The sequence below is a fragment of the Artemia franciscana genome, chromosome 3, assembly GCF_032884065.1.
Source record: "Artemia franciscana chromosome 3, ASM3288406v1, whole genome shotgun sequence".
Lineage (NCBI taxonomy): Eukaryota > Metazoa > Arthropoda > Branchiopoda > Anostraca > Artemiidae > Artemia > Artemia franciscana.
Genome location: NC_088865.1, coordinates 52,089,616 through 52,111,107, shown reverse-complemented (window position 1 = coordinate 52,111,107; position 21,492 = coordinate 52,089,616). Strand labels below are relative to the sequence as shown.

Below are 21,492 nucleotides of genomic sequence, written 5' to 3'. Positions count from 1 at the left end.
AGTTGCAATTTTAGTTTCTGGGTAGAGCGATATGGTATGGACGACATTAAAAATTAGCCAAATGGCTGAGATATGGGCGTTCAAAAGCCTGATGGGTCAGCTGCTACTGGAGAACAAATATAAGGCAAGGAAAACAGACTTAAATTGTGGAAATTACTTTGCAGGCAGCCAATGATTCTAAGTGTGTTGAAACAATATGCGTCTTTTCATAGATGGGCCAGCTGGTACAAATAAAACCTTTTTGCATGATACCTTCTATAGCTGTGTAGCCGAAATCGCAAAGTAAAATGAATGGCTTGTATTATAATCCCCTTACCTGTTGCATACACAAAAACATTTCACCTGAAAGTTTCAAACTCACCAGATTCAATTTTAAACAATTAACCTAGTTCGGTCAAAGGTATAGAACTAGCTCAATTTGATAGTTTCCTTATGGGGCAACGAGGTTACCAAAGTATGCTTTACAAAATATGGATCAGCTGTTGCGGTCTACTGCAAATCCAAGCTCACCATTTGGAGGGAAATTTCTGTCACCGGACGGAATTTCCGTCAGTGCTTAGCTGTTCAAGTCGAAAACAACCATAATGAAACAGTCGACTTTTTGATAAAAGCGATCTCCGGAAGTATTTTCGAAAAAAAATTCGTTCACGAAAACATGCTTGTCGATCTTGAACAGGAATCATTTGGAAAGTATATCCTGAAAATGGGAAACAGAAATATTCCAAAAAAATTACTTCAAAAAAATTCCGTTAACAAAAACATGCTTGTCGATCTTGAACAGGAATCATTCGTAAAGTAAATCCTGAAAATAGGAAATAGAAATATTCCAAAAAATTACTTCAATGAAATCGAACTACCGGATGATTTATTTTTCAATAATAATTTAATTGATGAAACATTTGGAAATTGCCTCGAAAATCGAAATTACGATGGAAGGAAGCAACATTTTATTTTAGAGTTACTCAACAAAGAAGTAAGTATAATGAATGCTGAGGTTATTGATCGTCTCCAAGGAGATTACAAATTCTACAGAAGTTATTTTCCTGTGGAGGATAAAACAGGAAGGATTGATTGAACTCATAAGAGAATTTCTTAATTAAATTGAAATTGTTGAGCTGACAGTCCATAACTTAAAACTAAGGAATAACAAGACAATTATGCTAGTGCATAATTTAAAAATTTCAGTGGGTATATGCAATGAAGCATGCCTGGTTGTTACTAAATTATTTAACAACGATAAATATTAAACGTTTATTATTAAACGTTAATTATTAAAGCAACTACATCAACTACACTTTGAATACTCGTATTCAAACTACATCGACATTAACCCCATTTCTATCATCGTTTGCGATGACTGTACATAAATTACAAGGGCAAACTTTTGAATCTATTGGTGTTCATCCCTGTACATCTGTCTTATATCTCGGCATGTTGTATATATCCTTTTCTCCGTGTTAAATGACAAAAAAAAACTCTCTAAAGTTCTACTACTAACTTTGGACGCATAGTGTTGCATGGAGGTAGGCATTGAACGCTCCCCAAGAAACTTGTATTGTGAATATTTTTAATAGAAATATCAAATGACGTCATGATATCATGACAATAGGCTCAAATAAAAGTTAAAATTTTCTTAAGCATATTTTTGCTGAAAAATATTCTTCTAAACTGCTGAAATATTTCCCTCTATCTTTGTCTTTCAATTCTTTGTCCTATATCCTTCCCTCCCTTTCTTTTTCTTCGTTTAATTTACTGGTTTATGATTTAGTGTTTAAATAATTGCATTAGAAACTGACGCAATGGCACATGCGAAGGCTATTGCTAACTTTAATCAACGTGCAGATGAGAAAGTAAAATAAAATTTATATTTTGGTACTATTTGGCATACTCCTCAGAAACGTCAACTGCCGAAATTCAGAGTTTTCTACAGAATTGTAAAAAAGTGTCGTAAATACGATCATCCAGACCTTTTCGCTTGAAGTTTGAAACCAATGAACACCTACAAAAAGTGATAGACAGTCCATCTAAGATAGGCTTTGAGTGGCTTCTCGTTATAGAATACAAGTTCCTGACCCCTCAATGTTACAGATGGAAAGCATTTGACCACAATTCTACTGACTGTGTTAATACAGAGAAATGCTTTCAGTGTGCTGGTCCATGTAAGAACTTTAGAGACAGTTCCCGTTACCTAGTCGTGACACATACACTATGTGGTAAAACGGACCACCCCTGCTATGTATATAAGTGCCCTATAGCCCAGAAAATATTACAAAAAGTCACTCTCTGAGTCGCCAAATGAGGTGCAGTCATCAATAATAAACCTCTCTTTGTTTCACCTCGTGGCTAATTGTGATGTGCTTCGTCTACAGAAGCATTTCCTATCGAAAGAAGGACTAGCCCTGCTACAACTTGATGGTTGAGGTGAAGTATGCCTGGATTGTCGAGTGGTAAAAGAAGACTCTCTAAATGTTTAGCTCAACCTATTCGTTCCGAACGTATGCCCAAACCAATTTCGTCCTCTGATTTCTTTATGTTTGTTCAACTCTTAGACGCTGGTGTGTTTTTACATATATGCTAATTGACTACCATGGCTTATGCTAAGAGTGGAAGTTCAACATAGCTGGAAGTGAGGTTGGAAGCTCTGTGTCAGAAGCACAGAAACAAGACCTTAATGCTATCGTTGCAGGAGATATGAACTGTAATTTTAGCGATAGCAATAGCTCCAGGAAAGTGATTCTTAGTTGCTGTCCTCAAATGAACTATTTTTTAACTATTTATTTTTCTTCACACATAAAACCAAAACACAAACACATCTTTTTCAAAATGCTAAGAAAACCTCCAGTTTTGTATACAAAAGAAAGTAACAAGTAATAATTTATATTCCATTACAGATCACAACATACCCAACACACAGTAAATACACGGTTATCAAATCACGGTTAACAACGACCTGTTATTTACATATGCGCATAACAGTGGGTCTACATTCAATATAGATCTTTTCTTTCAATGAGACCGAATGTGATTAACCGCTCTTCCAGTGTTAACAATTCAATCAGTGTTTCTGACCATCTACCGGTTTCAAATATCTTTCGTGTTGGTTTAGATAATCCTATTGCTCGACTAATGAATCTTAGTTGCTGAGTTTAGAAACAGGAGTGAAAAAAAAACTTGATGTCGATGCACATAGCTAGAATCAAATACACTGACCGCATCACAAATACCGAAGCACGCCAACGGCTCCAGTCGAGTAAAACCGTTCTCAGTAGATCAAGAAACGGCAACCGTGTTGGTTTGGCCACGTCAAGTGAATGGAGCCAAGCCGCCTTCTTAAAATCGCTCTTGAAGGATCTCTGCACGGTCCCCCTCCGCAAGACACACCACGAATGATCTGGATATAGAAATTCAATTTTTACAGCGTGAATTTAGCCTAATTGTCACGCACTGCACCTGATAGAATAATATAGAGAGCCTTTGCGCGGGAGCTAGCAAAAGGAGTGGCCCCAAAAAAGGAGTGACTTCCAACGAAGAGGGTTGGGACCTAAGGGCTAAGGACTTACCAATTAGTTTTTGATAACATATTGTCGAAAAATAAAGTGCCCTATCACCTATTTCAGACTAGCTGAGACTAAGGTAATATTGACAAGCATTTACCACTGAATACCTATTACTGGGAAATTATACGCACGTCGATGGTGGTAGAAATGGTGGCTCTATCTTCTAGAGAAACTTAGATCAGAACAGAAATATGACGGTAGAACGAAAACTCCAAGATTAGTAAAGGCTGCCATCGGTCTTGGTTTTGGTCTTAGCTGTGGTGTGATGCTAGGCATAAAGTGGGCAGAGAGAATAAAATCAGATTTTACACGAAACGCAAATTTTCAAAATTTTTAGCTCATCCCCTGGCTCATATTATAAAAGAAAATGTGCTCGAATCAAAATAAACCATTCCCTGGTCTGAAAATTTGTGAAAAATAATAAACGTATTAAGTATTCGGATCCTGTCCATCTAAGCCGTTGAAGGAAGAGTCGAGTAGCTAGTAAACTTCCGAGGTTTTGCACCTGGTCCACAGCTTGAACAGACTTTTGAAAAGGAACTAGATAAAATGCTCTCAGGATCTATTGAAAGTCCAGGCTTTGTAGAAGCCTTCTCGAGCGTCTGTAATGCTATTAACAAATTAAAAAAAAAATATTGCTCAAAGGGAGTTAATTATATTTGTGGCCTGCATCTATTGAATGGCAGTCTAATGCTGTTTAAGCACTTAACTTTAATGTACCAAAAAATATTCTCGCATTGATTAATGCCCAAATTGTTTGGTATCAATATCATCACTCTCCAGTTATTAAAAAGGTAAACGACCATTCTCTGTGTAGTTTGTATTGGCCAATTACTGTTGCTTCGATTCTCTTTAAAATTTTGAAATAGTAGTTTTTGATGATAAAGACCGAGTGTGCCACTCACCCAGCAACCAGTATGGGTTGCTGTTACAGCAATAAAAAAGGGCTGTAGTAGACAGCAATGTGCACCATCCTGTGTATAATATCCTTCGTTATTGCAGGTTTGAAATGTAAGTCAAGCATTCTACTCCAGTCTTAATAGTCATCTGCTATTGAGAGCACATGTAAGATGAGTCGGTAGTCTTGACGCGGTCTTGACAAGTTGGTAGTTCTTATGTTCCGTAATTTGTACCGAAAACTTGCAGTGGAGATTAAGTTTAGCCTACTAAGTTTGATTAAGACTTCTTCTACTACTATCCCAGTTCAAAAAGGGATTTGTCAGGGATCTCTTCATCACTTCTTTTCAACAGCAGTGTAGTTGAGGCTCAGCATGTGGTTTAACCAAGTTTTCTTACCTGGGCCAAAAACTGTATTTGTTGAACTATGCCGACAATATTTTGTATTTAAGTCGTTCTTTTTCCTGTTCTGAAAAGAGTTTTGTAGCGTTGAATTGCTGAAATAAGAAAATCGGTCTGTCTTTCAACGAGACTAAAACAGAGCTTATTGTCTTTAATCGTAAAGGAAGTTTTCCTACTCGAGAAGTAAAACTTTGTGACAAGATAATAAAATTTTCTTCAAATATAGAGCATCTTTGTCCACCTGTGGATTGAAAAGTTAAACCAATGCGTCTGTTTTTAATACATGATATTACTAGTAAAGTCCGAAAAACTCGCTTAATATTTGTATCTTCGAAAGCTTCATATATAATCAATTGATTCGGACCCAGCTTTTTTTGGTGATGGTTACACCACACGTGTTGGCGATCACTGCTTTTCTGGATTCTCTTATCAGATAAGAATAAACGTAAATTGCGTTCTTGTTACTACCGTTTTTGTAAATTCCTTTTGCGTGTAACTCCTTGGAAACGTAACGCAGCTATTAGCAACCAATAAGAAAAAATAGTACCCGTACAGGTCTATTCAAAAGAGACTGGAGGAGTTTTATACGATTTTAACGGAAACTGAACTCTGTGACGCTTTGCGATTTTAGTGTCAATTTGTTGTTCTGCCTGTATACATTTGTGCGTTTCTTATTTGGTACATTTTTGTTGTTGTAGTCTGTTGTTGTTTTGTTGTTGTATGTTGCAGCCTGTTGTAACGCAGTGGATTGATGCTCTGCTTGGCAATAGGGGGCCCAGGGTTCGATCCCCGTTGCAACAAGGTTGAGCGACAAGCTTGCTACTTATCCCTAGAAAAAAAACACTTAGCAACTTAAACGTCGATTCGACGCCCTATGGACCATCAATGGCTTTGGAAGATCTTTATTCTTTATCCTTTGTTGTTGTTGTTGTCTATATTTTATTATTGCGTTAGTGACATTTTATCTTTTTAGTGGGAAATATTGTTCCTGCCTTCATTCATGTGTTTATTTCCCCCTCCTTTACAGGTCATGGAGTATTTGTGGGGATCAGCGAATTATATTTGTTTTGTGATTTTTTTTTATTGTTTGGAAGCATATCTTATCTATTGTCTAAATTTTTCAAGCTGTTTGGTGCTGATTTTACTGCTAATTTTTCATATATTTCTTTTTTTTAACTTTATGCCCACTACAACCAAATACTGCACAAGTGCATATGGAGGTCAATTCATTGCAAACTGGATTTCATGGTTTTCCATTTTTTTTGTTTTTTAATATGCAGCAGAATAAAATCTCAGTTAATTTAATTAAAATACTGAGATTTCCATTTTATCTTGCTTGCTGTTTTGACAATCAACAATGAGTACCAAATTTTCCTGGATTTGTGGGCCGAGACCTTTTTTCTCGGGTTTTACTGTACTTAATTCTGTTTCTATTGTTTTCTACTTTATTTTGCTTTATAATTCTTGTAGTGTGTTTTGAAAGGGGAAAACTGATTTCTGAAACTGTAACTAAAAAAACTCTTCAAAAGTTTTTTCAAGAATAATCCCTATTTTAGAAATGCCCATTTTGGATTTTCTTTTTGTCATAATTATGAATTTTCTTCGTGAAAATGGCGACTTTTGATATGACGTAAATTCGTCCTCAATCAGCTTGAAAGAATGTTTCAGATGAAATAATAATGACAATCGAATTATGCGAATAATAACCCTAAATTTTCTAGGATCTGAAAAAATTCAAAGTCAAGGTTCAAAAAACTACTAGGCCTACTAAAAAAAAAAAAAAAACAATTTAAGTTAAAATCATAAGCTTAAACTAGTTGTATTTGAACTGTGATCGCACTTTAAATTTGGAATTTTTCAGTAACATTAGGCTTTGAATTTGAGAAAAAAAAGTCTCTCAGACGTTACCAATCGGCAAAGTAGGGAATATATCCTCATATTTAATGGTGATCAAAAATAGAAAAAAATGCTAATTTTCCTTTTTATTTCGAATAGATAGGCTGTATAGTGCTAAGAACCTGAGATAGGATGAACACTAGAATATATTAAGGCCACAAAACAATCATGGGACACCAAAAGAGGAAGACAATGTTTCTATCTAATGAAAATATTTGATAGTTGCTTTGTTTCAATACTTCTTTCCCTCTGTATTTTGAGTCGCCGCTTCAAGTTTTATTTTTAGCTCTTCAATTAATTAAAAGCAACTTGTTTATTTTATTATTAAATAAAAAACAAGTATTTTTTAACTGAAAGTAAGGAGCGACATCAAAACTTAAAATGAACAGAAAATACTCCGTGTATGAAAGGGGCTGTTCCTTCCTCAACGTCCCGCTCTTTAATACTACTACTACAACTACTACTACTACTACTATTACTACTACTACTAATAACTCACTGCAGCACCAAGCCACCTGAGGTCAAAACAGCTATGCACGATCCTCCTCCAGCCTAATCTATTTAAAGCCTCCCTCTTTACAACCTCCCAGGAAGTTCCCATTTACTTTAAATCTTTATTTATGACTGCCTCTCAACCCAAACAAGGACGACCTGCTTTCCGTGTAGCCTCAGACGGTTGGCCAAAAAGGACAATCTTCGGTAATCTGTCATCCTTCATCCGTAGAACTTGGCCTAGCCATCTCAACCTTTCTTTCATTATAGCGCTAGAAAGTGGGATTGAACCACATTTTTCGTACAACCTACTGTTCTAAATACGGTCAGTCAGCCGGGTACCCAAAACAATCCGTAGGCAATTTCTCTGGAAAATATCTAGTGAATTTTCATCTGCTTTTCGGAGCGCCCATGCTTCAGAGCCATATTTGATCACTGTCATCACTGTAACTTCTGATATTCTAATCTTGGTTTGCAGACTTATCCTTCTATTCTTGCAAACTTTTTTTAACTGTGAAAAAACACCCTGAGCCTTAGTTATTCTACTTTTAACATCTTCAATGCTCCCAACATCTTTACTAATAATGCTACCAAGGTAACTGAGGCTTCCAACCAGATCAATATTTTCGTTACCTAATGTCACCTGTTCATCTTCACTTATTTCTAGCCTTAGTGACTTAGTCTTCTTAAAATTAATTTTCAAGCCAATTTTAGCACCCTGAACTTGCAAAACCTCTAAAAATTCATTCATTTTGGTCAAATTTTCATCTAATATGCTTCAACCATCAGCATAATATAAGTCCAGGAGTGTTTTTCCTCCCCGTTTGATTCTGTGGTCTCCAATTGCCTTTCCTATACCTCTTAAGACGAAGTCCAGTTAAAAAAAAAAAACTTTTTTCTTATATTTAATTTCTGAACCATTTTTGAATTAATACATGTTTGATTTTGGCTCTCCGCAAATGAATAATTAAAATAAATTTGTGTATTATTTTTTTTGCTGAATGGCTTTCTCTTAGTTTTGATCAGCACGATTTTAAGAAAAAAGGGGGGGAGAAGGCATTGTCGTCCTCCAGTTTTTTCGTTACTTAAAAAGGCAACTAGAATTTTTATTTTTTAACGAAAGTTTGTATTAGTAAAAAATATACGTAACTTACAAATTAACTAACGTAACGAACTTCTATATTCGTATATTTTTATTATGTATATGAGGGGGTTTGCCCCCTCTTTAATACTTTGCTCTTTACACTATAGCTTTAATTTTGTCCTAATTCTTTAAGATTAACCCCTGAATCACAAAGGCTATAGAATAAATAGTTGTAATTACGAAAAATACTTCAGCGAAAGAGTGAGGTATTTAGGAAGAGATGAACCCACTACATGCGTAATAATCTCTGTTCGTTTTAAGTTTTAATTTTGGTCCTTACTTTCAGCGGAAAAAAACTTTTTCATATTCATTTTTCATTTTTTTAAATAATGCTAGAAAATCCTGCGCCCCCTTCATGGAATTTCTCTTCGCCCATAAAAATTTCTCCTAGGGAAGATCCTCCCACGTATCCCCCTCCCTTCAACCCCTCCCCAACCAAAAAATCCTCCTGAAAAGGTCTGTACACTTCCAAATAACCATTACTGAATATAAACACTGGCCAAAGTTTGTAACTTGCAGCCCCTTCCCCGGCAACTGTAGGGGAGTAAGTCCCTCTACAGACATTGTAGTCCCCCTAATAACAAAGACATTGTTATTATGTTTTTCGACTATGCTGAGCACAATTGACATCTCAAAATTTTGATCCGTTGACTTTGGGAAAAAATGAGCGTGGGAGAGGGCCTAGGTACTCTCAAATTTTTATGTCACTTAAAAACAGCACTAGAACTTCTAATTTCCGTTAAAAAGAGCCCTCTCACGACATTCTAGGACCCCTTGGTTGATACGATCAGCCCTGGGGAAAAAAAACAAATAAACACGCACCTGTGATCGGTCTTCTGGCTAAAAATACTAAGTTCCACATTTTTTTAGATAAGAGCTAGAAACTTCAAAGTAGGGTTCTCTGATACGTTGAATGCGATGGTGTGATTTTCGTTAAGATCCTATGACTTTTAGTGGGTGTTTCCCCCCATTTTTCGAAACAGATTTCTATTTGCACTTAACTTTTGATGAGTAAGACTAAATTTGATGAAACTTATATATTTAAAATTAGTATAAAAATACAATTCGTTTGATGTATCTATTAGTATCAAAATTCTGTTTTTTAGAGTTTGGTTTACTATTGAGCCGGGTCGCTCCTTGCAATAGTTCGTTACCACGAACTGTTTGATAGACGGGATCTAAACAGTGAATGGCATTAGGCCGTGTCATCATATTGGCTTTTTCTGGAATTGTCACTCGTACTCTGTTAGTTTTTAGGGCAACCCCAGTTTTCTTTGGTACTTTTTATGGCTCAAAAGGCAAATCAGGCACATTTAAAGTGATTTTTCAGAAATGTTTATCTTACGACGAACAAACTGACTTCACTATGTCTCAACCGACTTCGTCTGAAAAAGACATAATGAAGACAAGGTCTAAAGGATTGCTCCTTAAGAACGATTTGGCCAATACGAAAAATTAAGCAAAGAAAAACAGGTTTTAATTTCGACACAGCAGTGAACAAAAATAAAATATAAAAACTACACTTTAACTAAACAATAAAAATTCTCCGAATATTTCGCCTCTCGTCCGGGAGCCTTTCTCAACGGAAAAAAAATTGCAACCGACAATTAAGACTTTTTTAAGACATCACAAAAAAATGCGGGTCTGTCAATGCGTATGATTGTCCGTTGTAATTTTTTTTTTCGTTGAGAAAGGCTCCCAGACGTGGGGCTGAAATTTTCGGAGAATTTCTATTTTTTACTTAATGTGTAGTTTTAATTTTTATTTTTGTTCCCTGCTTTTTCAAAATTAAAATCCGTTTTTTCTTTGCTTAATTTTTCTTAAATGGAAAAGCAGTGTGGTCTAAGAAATTATTTACGTCTAGCCTACGGGTGACAAAAGACCAATTCAATTTTAGTGCTTTTGAATTTAGCAAAATAACATGCCAATATAATTACACAACAAAGGTTTTTAGAAAAATGCAAAGTAAGTAAGATAATTCCAAAATCGTTTCGTTTCAAGTTTTATTTAAATATATATAATGAGACTAATCTCACGAGAAAGGTAAATTTACTAAATTTAAACCATTTGTTTAAAGATAAAGGTTTCCAGAGATAACAAAAAGTAAAAGAAATAGATTTTTAGAAAAATATCCTTTGCGTGTCCGTTAATGCGTATGATTTCTAACAAATTATATCAATTTAAAAAGTTCTTTTGAACATGTGTTAAGGTTATCCAGGAAGAGGTTAAACCAAAAATTTTTGCAATTAAAAAGGGAACATGAAGGACAAAATATATCAACGTATAAACCTAAACATTTCCCAGGGCCAGGTGTGATTAATTTAAGCAAAAAGAAGTTAATCAAAGAACAAAAGGAAATCCTTGAAAAAGGTATAAAATTTGGAAAAAATCCTAAAAAAATACTGGTAAATTTCAAAGATTGAGACAGGGATTCATGCGTTTGCAAAAGATGTTAATAATGTTGAGAATTTAAGACTGGGTGTCGCTAATATTACAAAGATTTTGTCAATTTTCAAGAAAACCTTAGGAACAAAGATGCAAAAATTTTGAAAGATTTAAAAAAGATTATTTTCTAATAATAAAGAAAGCTGATAAAATCAATACGGTAGCAATTCTAGAAAAAAGATGATTATGATAGTGAAATAGAAACAATTCTAAAGGATATTTCAACATACAAAAAAATTAACTCAGACCCAACTAAATCGTATGTTGCAAAATTAAGAAAGGACTTAGACGGCCTAAAAAATAATCGAAGCATCTCACCAGAGATGTATTATAAGTTCTTTCTGAGGTGATCAATTTGCCCAGAAATATATGGTTTTCCAGCAATACATAAGACAGACATTCCTCTAAGACCTATAGTATCAACAAGGAACTCGCCAACAGAAAAAAATTAAAAAATGGATAGCAAAGATGCTTAAACCTTTATTATCTCCAAAATTCGTATATAAAAAACTCAGAATTTTTAAAAGATAAACTTAAAATATTGAAATATCAAACGAATCTAGACTTTTTAGTTTTGATATAAAATCAATGTATACGTATATACCTTTCGATAGATCTGTATTTGTTTTATCTAAAAAAACTTGATGAACATAAAAATGAGATAGAAGAATTATCTTTAGGCATTGAGATTGAAACTATATCAAATTTAGTTAAAATAACTAGCAGGTTTACTAATTATTTCAAATTTAGAGATAACTTTTATCATCAAATTAGAGGATTAACAATGGGAGGACCTTTAAGTCCGCTGTTAGCAAATATTTATGTAGAGTATGTAGAAACTTTAGCTATTGACACATATTTCTTAAACCCTAAATTTTGGGGCAGATATATGGATGATGTTTTAGCTATTTGTAACAATGAGCAATCACAAATAGAAGGTTTTCTCGAACATTTAAATAATTTGGAAGAGGAGTTAGTTTTTACAATTGAAAATGAAACAGAGAATAAGTTACCGTTTCTGGATATTTGGATCCATAGAAATAATAATGAACTAGCTTTTTCAATTTACCGTAAACTAACTAACAACAACCGTTATTTGTCTTTTGCATCAAATCACCCGATCAAACAGTTCGTGGTAACGAACTGTAGTAAGGAGCGACCCGGCTCAATAGTAAACGAAACTCTAAAAAAATGAAATTTTTATATTAGTAGATACATCAAAAAAACAGATTTTTATGCTGATTTTAGATATATAGGTTTCATTAAATTTAGTCAAACTCATCAAAAGTTAAGAGCCCGAGAAAATGTGCCTTATTTGGAAAATAGGGGGAAACACACCCTTAAAGTTATAAGATCTTAACGAAAATCACACCATCACATTCACCGTATCAGCGAACCCTACTGTAGAAAATTCACGGGTGCGTGGGTATTTTTTTTTCCCAAGGGTGATTGTATCGACAATGTGGTCCTAGAAGTCGCGAGAGGGCTCATTCTAACGGAAATCAAAAGTTCTAATGCCCTTTTAAGTGACTAAAAAAATTGAAGGGCACCTAGGCCCACTCTCACGCTCATTTTTTTCTCACAGTCAAAGGATCAAAATTTTGAGATAGCAATTCTGTTCAACATAGTTGGAAAACATAATAACTATGTCTTAAAGGCTGATTTACTCCAACTGAGTCCCCAGGGGAGGCACTGAAAGTTACAAACTTTGACCTGTGTTTACTTCCAGTAATCGTTATTTGAAAGTGTACAGACCTTTTCAGGGGGACTTTTTGATTAGAGAGGGGGGCTTAGGGGAGGGGGCTACGTACGAGGATCTTCCCCGGGAGGAATTTGTCATGGGAGAAGAGAAATTCCATGAAGGGGGCAGGATTTTCTAGCACTATTTAAAAAAACAATGATATTGTATGATATCAACATACATATATACGAATATAAAAGTTCGTTACGTAAATTGTAAGTTACGTATGTTTTTTACTAACAAAAACATTTGTTAAAAATTGAAAATTCTAGTTGCCTTTTTAATTAACAGAAAAACTGGAGGGCAACTAGGCCTCTTCCCCCACCCTTTTTCTCAAAATCGTCTGATGAAAACTAAGAGGAAGCCATTTAACAAAACAAAAATAAACAAATTTTGTTTTAATTATTCATTTGCAGAGAGCCAAAATCAAATATACATTAATTCAAAAACATTCAGAAATTAAACTAAAAAAAAAAGTTTTTTAACTAGAAGTAAGGAGCGACATTAAAACTTGAAACGAACAGAAATTACTCGGTGTATGAAAGGGGCTGTTTGAACGTCCCGCTCTTAACGCTAAGGTTATTTACTGTTTTATAAAGCACAAATGATAGAAAGAGTCAAACTTTAGCGTAAAGAGCAGGACTTAGATATAATAAAAAACCTGAAACATTTCCGTTATAGCGGAACACGTGTATAATTTTCCTCATCACAATATTTTATTTTATCAGACAAAAATGATTGATAAGTCAGTAGAGCCTTTACAAAGTTTCAGAGAAATTAAAAAAATAAAAAAGATTACCTGTGGGGGTATTAGTATTAATAGAAATGAAGGGGATTTTAAGATAGAGTAAATTTAAAATAGTTTAATTAAAGACCAGTTACAAACTTCAACGAGTATTGATTTACATAATTGTCCTGAAACAAGTGATAACCTTGCGAAAGAAAGTCAAAGCAAGGTCAATGCTGTGAGAAGTCAACGGACTGCAGCTAAACAAGCAAAGAAAAAATCCATTCAATTTAGAATTCATAAATTTGTTTCATTAACCTGAAAGATTTTTTTTTAGATTTCGGGCTGGGTGACCTTCTTTTGTTTCGTTCATGTGAATATTATTTTTATTTTTAATAGATTCTCATTTATACACCGATTGTTGCAGAGGAAATGAATATTGGTTTCATTATAAACATTTGCTTTGATTTTGTTCTAAAGTTATTACCATCAGTGCTGGAAGTTTTGTCTTATAATGTGAGTTGTTTTTATTTATTTTATTGTTTACATATTTTTTGTTCGCTGTGTTTTAGTCGGTATGGTTTTTTTGTGATGTCTTAAATAAGTCTTAAATTGTCGGTTTAAATTTTTTTTTTCCGTTGAGAAAGGCTCCCGGACGTGGGACTGAAGTATTCGGAGTATTTTTATTTTTTTGGTTAAAGTGCAATTTTTATCTTTTATTTTTGTTCACTGCTTTGTCGAAATTAAAACCAGATATTCTGCTGCTTAATTTTTTGTAAATGGAAAAGCAGTGCGGTCTAAGAATATAATTTGGCATGTAAGCAGCAAATGATCTTCAGCAAGACCTTGTCACATTTTCAAACATTCGTAGGGAAACCATTCCGTGGTTCCAGATTCTCCACGGATTACTGCAAATGAATTTTTCTTTTCATCTCCCAGTTTGTGCTTCTTGAAGGGTACTGGATATTAAGCAAAGAAATCGTAACAGGCAGTACCTTTCGGATGAGACAAAAAAGCTAGTATATCAATTACTTCGCAACCTAATGACAATTCTGATGCTTTAAATCTGTTAAAAGGAATATTACAAATCCCACTGTGAAAATGCTCGCTTGACCGTCAAATTAAGAACAACGACAAAATTTGTCTAAAATGAATTCTTGAACAAAAGATGCATTTTTCATCCTATATCCAGGGTTTTCACTCAGTCACTTTGTCACAGTTCAATTGGAGATTGACCAAGCTTTTAACTTCTCCAAGAGTTTTGCTTTTTGAGGACTGCATGAAAATCATATTTCTGTTGTGAAACCCATATATTTTATATATATCCTTTGGTTTGAACTTAATTTGTGAGCCGTTGAAGGTAACCAAGAATATTTTCCAGGTATGAAGAAAATAAAACTGCGAGACATGTTAAAATCATTCTTTTTTCTGTGAAAGGGTAATACTGCACAAAAGTGAAATAAGAGTTTGACACAATATTGATCAAGCATGACTTCTGATTTTTGCCAGCAAAATTTGTTTTCATTGGTCCTCGACCCTTTTATTCTCCCAAATTGAGCCCCTTAAAGGATAATTTCTTATTCCTAAAAGGATTAAAAATCACAATCAAAGAAGAAGATTCTAGGATGCTAAAAATGCTTGAACGCCTGCAATGGATTAAATGGAGCTTAATTAAGTACTCTATTGCCAGAACTGCTATGAACAATACAAAAATCGCCGGCATTGCATAAATGCCAAAAAAAACAACGGTAATACTTCTCTAAAATGGATGCTTGAGCAAAATATGTATTTTCATCCTATAGCCAGGGTTGTCATTCAGTCACCTTGTCCCATTTCAATTGGAGATTTGACTTGTCATTTTAATTTTTTCCCTTTGATGTTCGTCTTTTTGTCGTGTTTGCTGGGCTTCATTCCTATTTTTGTTACACGGAGGGCAGCTCAGCGATGGTTTTGGTCGGGAATTTGATTATTTTCGTCATACTGAATACCTTTCTTAATACTGAAGGCGTAAAACCTGAGCCATTCCAACTATTACTATCGTAAAGCCTTGGTATAATTGCTTGTGAAACGTAGCTCAAGGGGTCTGGGGAGTGATTGGTTCAGCAAACTAACGAGAAAATATTAGAAATGAATTAACAGTAAGATGACCACTACCACTACCAGCTACCAGCATAATAGCCACCGTAGATTAGATATAGAGACAATATTCATTTTCACAGAATCTGCCTATCGTCTTTACATGTTGCCAATCCGTGAAATACAAAAACACATTTTCTACAGGAGAATCTTTGGTATATCTGTCGAAAAGATAAGGTTTTAATGAAAGTCAAGTTCTCCCTCGTATGACCCTGGCTAACTGAATAAAAATAGACAGATAGTCTTATGGGGGAGATGAATATTCTTTTGGCATTCTTTCGGAGCCGATGACATCTATATAAATAGGTTCTGAGATCATGCTCGCTATGAATGATCTACGAAAAAACGAAGAACAAAAAAAATGAAGAAATAAAAAGACAAAACAACAGTGAGGAAATTGTTCAGTCCTCGAATAACAGAACCAAATCAGAAATTTTGGCAAAAACTTCTGCTAGTCATCCTCAATGTTAAAAAACTAAATCATGTGCCACCAAAAAATGAAACTAACCCTTCTAAGCAACCTTTAAAGGTTATCTTCGGTGTTTTTTGTTTGTTTTTCTTCCGCTTTTTTGTTCTTTGTCGTTGTTTTTTTATGGATATTTGCATGGAAAAAATTTTGCAAATCATTATTATGAAACTGAAGATGTAAATCTTCTGTTGTTTTTTCGATATCGAAGAAATAATTTCCCTTTATTTTGAAATAACCGCAATTTTGAAATAGTTCATTTCTTTATATTAGAAAAAACAACAAGTTTTTTCAGTTGAAACTAAGGAGCAGCCTTAAAACTTAAAATAAAAAATTAATTCTGTAAGTTGGGGGGGGCTCACTTTCCTCTGTCCCCTGCTCTATATTCCAAAATTGGTTAGTATTAAAAAAAAAAATATTTTATTCGAATTAAAAGGCTCTTATTTTTCGAAAGTCGTTCTTGAAGAATTAAGAAAATAAATAAAACTTTAATGTAAAGAGTTATATATTTAGCAGGGGGCAGTCCTCTCATACAACGAATAATTTTTGTTCATTTTAAGTTTCGAAGAAGCTCCTTATTTTCAGTTAAATAAACTTGTTTCTTTCTAATTTTATTTTTCAAATATTTTGGAGAAATCTGCCTCCTCCTCCATCCCGATTGTTTCTCAAATCATCCCAGTTATCCCCCTCCGAGGAGAAGTGTTCACTAAAGACCTCACTCCTTCTCATTGGAAACTTTTCCCCGTGAAAAAGTCCCCCTTGAACAATCGCAAAAAATTTCTTCCCACGCAGAAAAATTTCTTGGGCAATCTCAACTGGTCTGAAAATTGTCCTTGTATCATTCCCACGAAACATCTCCACATGGAAAATGAGTCGCAAAAAGAAAGTAAGACAAATAAAATGAATTTCAAAGAGGAATTCTGGAAAACTCGACCATGCAAAATTTCACATAGAAATTTCTTCCCCAGAAACTTCCCTCCCGACAAAAGATTCTCTCTGTGGAAGATCTCCGTGAAAAAATCCCCCCTCCTCTAGAAAATGTCTGTATACAACCCAATAATATAAAACTATATGTAAACAATGGCCAAATTCATATCTTATAGCTCTCTTTCCAGAGACTCTAGGGGGTCATCTGATCCTCAGAGGCATTTCTATTTGACCTTTCAACTATGTTGAACAAAATGGCTATCTCAGAATTTTGATCAGATGACTTTGGGGAAAAATGGGGAGTGAAAAGAGGGATAGCTGCTCACTAATCTTTTTGGTCACTTAAAAGGGACAATATAACTGTTAATTTTTGTTTGCAAAAGCTCTCTCCCAATCTTCTAGTATCTAATTTTCAATCTTCCATTATAGAAAAAAAAAGACACACATCTGTGTCTTTTTTTCTTACAAAAAAACGAAGGTCCACATTTTTGCAGACAAAACTTGAAATCTCTACCGTGGAGTTCTTTGATACGCTGAATTTAATAATGTGATTTTCTTTAAAGTATTTTGACCCTTTTAGGGGTAAACCCTCTTTTTTCCAAAATCACAGAGATTTTTCAGGCTAGTAGCTGTTGATGAGCAGCATTAAACTTAATGAATTTAACATGAGTTCATTACATTACGTACATTACGTAATGAATTTCTACATGTATCTCTCGCTATTAAAACTCTGTTTTTACAGTTTTGGCTACTATTGGACCGACTCGCTCCTTACTTACAGTTTGTTGACATGGACTGTTTTATGGCTTCATTCACTAATTACACTATTTAATGAATAATAAGTTTTTCTGTATAAAAACTTACATTTATATTGGTACCATCCCTACTGATTTTGTACTCTTAAAGTAATCAATACAAATTGGAACTAACTTGTTTTCACAGAATGAAAGATAAGAATAGGACAAAAAAAAAATAATACGATTCTCCAATTTATCATGATACCTTATCGTATTGAATAAACTAGCGCTATTATAGAACTAATTTCTGCAAATATCAACCTGAAAATATGTCAAACAGCTCTTTGTAACGAGCTGTAAGTAAGGGGCGATGCTGTTAATAGTAAGTGAAACTTCGATAGAACTGAAATTTGGTCATTATTCAAAATATATAAATTTCACCAAGTTCAATACCACATATCAAAAGTTACAAGTCTGAGTACTTAATTGTTGAAAAAAAGGTGGGACCCTTTAAAACCAAGTGACCTTAGTGAAAATTGCACCATTAGATTCATCATATCTGAAAACCCTACAGTAGAGGTGCTAAGCTCCTATATAAAACTAGATAAAAAGAAACAAGTTTTTTAACTAAAATTAAGGAGTTACATTAAAACTTCTCATATTTTGTATAAACGTGAAATAATTCGTGTTGAACAAACCTAGCGCTATTATTAAAATAATATTTGCAAATATCAATCTAAATGTATATCAAACAGTTCGTGGTAACGAACTGTATGTAAGTGTCAACGTAAGTAAACAAACAATTCAGTGTAAGTAAGCAAACAGTTCGCGGTAACGAACTGTAGGTAAGGAGCGATGCGTTACAGTAGCAAGCGAAACCTTCAAAAAAATTGAATTTTTGTCCTTACTCAAAATATATAAATTTCACCAAGTTTAATAGCACCCATCAAAATTTACGAGCCTGAAAAAACTTGCTTAATTGTTGAAAAATGGGGGTAACCTTGAAAATTAAGTGACATGAATGAAAATAGCACCCTTAGATTCAGCATTTCCAAGAAGCCCACTGTAGAGGTAATAAGCTCTTATACAAAAATATGGAACTTAGTTAGTTTTTTTCCAGAAGCCAGATCACAGATGCGTGTTTATTTGTTTGTTTGCTTGTTTGTTCTTCCCATGGGTAATTGTATCGAGCAGTAATCCTAGAAGATCGAAAGAGGATTCCGAAAGAGGAATGCCTTTTTTAAGTGACCACCAATATTTGAAGGCAGCTATCCTCCTCCCAAGTCCCATTTTCTCCAATGTCATCTTATCAAAATTGAGACTGCCATTTTGTTCAGCATAGCCAAGAGGTTTAACAAATATTACTTTTAGGATGACTTAACCCCCCACAGCCTCCAGGGGAAGGGCTCCAAGTTATGAACTTTGCCCAGTTTTACATATAGTATTGGCTATTGGGGTGTATACACATATTTTACAGGGAGATTTTCTGGCTGAGGCGTTATGTAGGAGGATCTTTCCGTGGAGGAGTTTTGCGTAGGGGAAGGGAATTATCCATTGAGGGGGACCTGAATTGGCCTGCATTAATATAAAAAAAATGATAAGAAAGCGAATAAAAAGTAAAAAAGTTTTCAACTGAAATTAAAGGGCAACATTTAAACTTAAAAAAAAAACAGCTCTTCACTTCGGTCTTTATAATAAAGCTTTTTTTTCGAACTTTTAATTAAGATTATAATTTTAATTAAACGGCCCTTGTGTTTTATTAGTAATTACTAAATAATTGGAACAAAGAGTCAAACTCTAACGAAAACCCCCTTATATATGTAATAATTTCTGTTTACTACAATTACTAATTTAAATAATTCAAATAATGTTTGCAAATATCAATCAGAATGTATAGCAAACAGTTCATAGCAACAAACCCTAAGTAAGGATCGATGCGGTTCAATAGTAATCGAAACTTTCAAAAGATTTGAATTTTGGTCATTCCTTCAACTCCTCTATGTTTTCTGTGTGTTTACTGTTTTATGTAACAAACAGTTTTTAAGTACATAGATATAATGTGTAATCTATAATATAAATATGATGTATGCATATGAAAATATATTTTATATATTATTTTAAATATACATTTTATGCATATATATATATACTACTGCTACTAATAACTCACTGCAGCACCAAGCCGCCTGAGGCCAACACAGCTACGCACGCTCCTCCTCCAACCTAATCTATTTAAAGTCTCCCTCTTTACACCCTCCCAGGAAGTTCCCATTTCCTTTAAATCCTTATTTATGACATCCTCCCAACCCAGACAAGGACGACCTGCTTTCCGTGTAGCCCCAGACGGTTGGCCAAAAAGGACAATCTTCGGTAATCTGTCATCCTTCATCCGTAGAACGTGGCCTAGCCATCTCAACCTTTCTTTCATTATAGCCCCAGAAAGCGGGATTGAACCACACTTTTCGTACAACCTACTGTTTGGAATACGGTCAGTCAGCCGGGTACCCAGAACAATCCGTAGGCAATTTCTCTGGAAAACATCTAGTAAATTTTCATCTGCTTTTCGGAGTGTCCATGCTTCAGAGCCATATTTGACCACTGTCATCACTGTAGCTTCCAATTATCTAATCTTGGTTTGTATATATATATATATATATATATATATATATATATATATATATATATATATATATATATATATATATATATATATATATATATATATATATATATGTATATATTATATGTATAAGTAAAAACACACACATAACGGGGAGGTGCTTATTCCAGAGGCGACCTACGAATTTTGTGTTGTACTATTTCTCATTCTTACATATGCACTAAATAAATGGGTACTAACGAAAGTTATACCTTATACTGGGGATCTACATTCAACTATCATTTATATGGGCTTATGAATATATATATATATATATATATATATATATATATATATATATATATATATATATATATATATATATATATATATATATATATATATATATATATATATATATTACATACATATTATATGTATAAGTAAAAACAAAAACACAAGGGGGAGGGGAAACACAATTTCTCATTCTTACATATGCACTAAATAAATGGTTACTAACGAAAGTTATACCTTATACCGGGGATCTACATTCAACAATCATTTATATGGGCATATGAATACATATATATATATATGTATAGATATATATATTTATATATATATATATATATATATATATATATATATATATATATATATAGTACATATATATTATATGTATGAGTAAAAACAAAAACACAAGAGGGAGGGGCTTATTCCAGAGGCAACCTACGTATTTTGTGTTGTACTATTTCTCATTCTTACATATGCACTAAATAAATGGTTACTAACGAAAGTTATACCTTATACCGGGGATCTACATTCAACAATCATTTATATGGGCATATGAATATATATATAAATATATATATATATATATATATATATATATATATATATATATATATATATATATATATATATATATATATATATATATATATATATATATATATATATACATATATATATATACATATATATATATATATATATATATATATATATATATGTATTACATACATATTATATGTATAAGTAAAAACGCAAACATAAGAGGGAAGGGCTTATTCCAGAGGCAACCTACGTATTTTGTGTTGTACTATTTCTCATTCTTACATATGCACTAAATAAATGGTTACTAACGAGAGTTATACCTTATACCGGGGATTTAAATTCAACTATCATTTATATGGGCATTCGAGGCTGCTTCACCGGAGGAGGTAATTAATTCGATATTACGGTAAAATATCACGTTATAAGATAAATATCAGTAGAGAAAACAAAGGAGACATCTTTTTGTATTACCAAACTGTGACTTTCTAA

General features: G+C 33.6%; 1 protein-coding gene across 2 annotated transcripts in view; it reads right to left on the bottom strand.

Annotated features, from left to right (window-relative positions):
- LOC136025398 (uncharacterized) overlaps positions 1 to 21,492 on the bottom strand; it is a 300,981-nt gene that overhangs the window by 195,678 nt on the left and 83,811 nt on the right. Inside the window, exon 1 of one of the 2 annotated variants that reach the window (XM_065701395.1) lies at positions 17,695 to 17,768. The exons of the other annotated variant lie outside the window; for it this stretch is intronic. The gene's annotated coding sequence lies outside the window, so the exon portion shown is untranslated. Of the gene's footprint in view, positions 1 to 17,694; positions 17,769 to 21,492 lie in introns of those variants that run through there. 2 annotated transcript variants of the gene reach the window in all.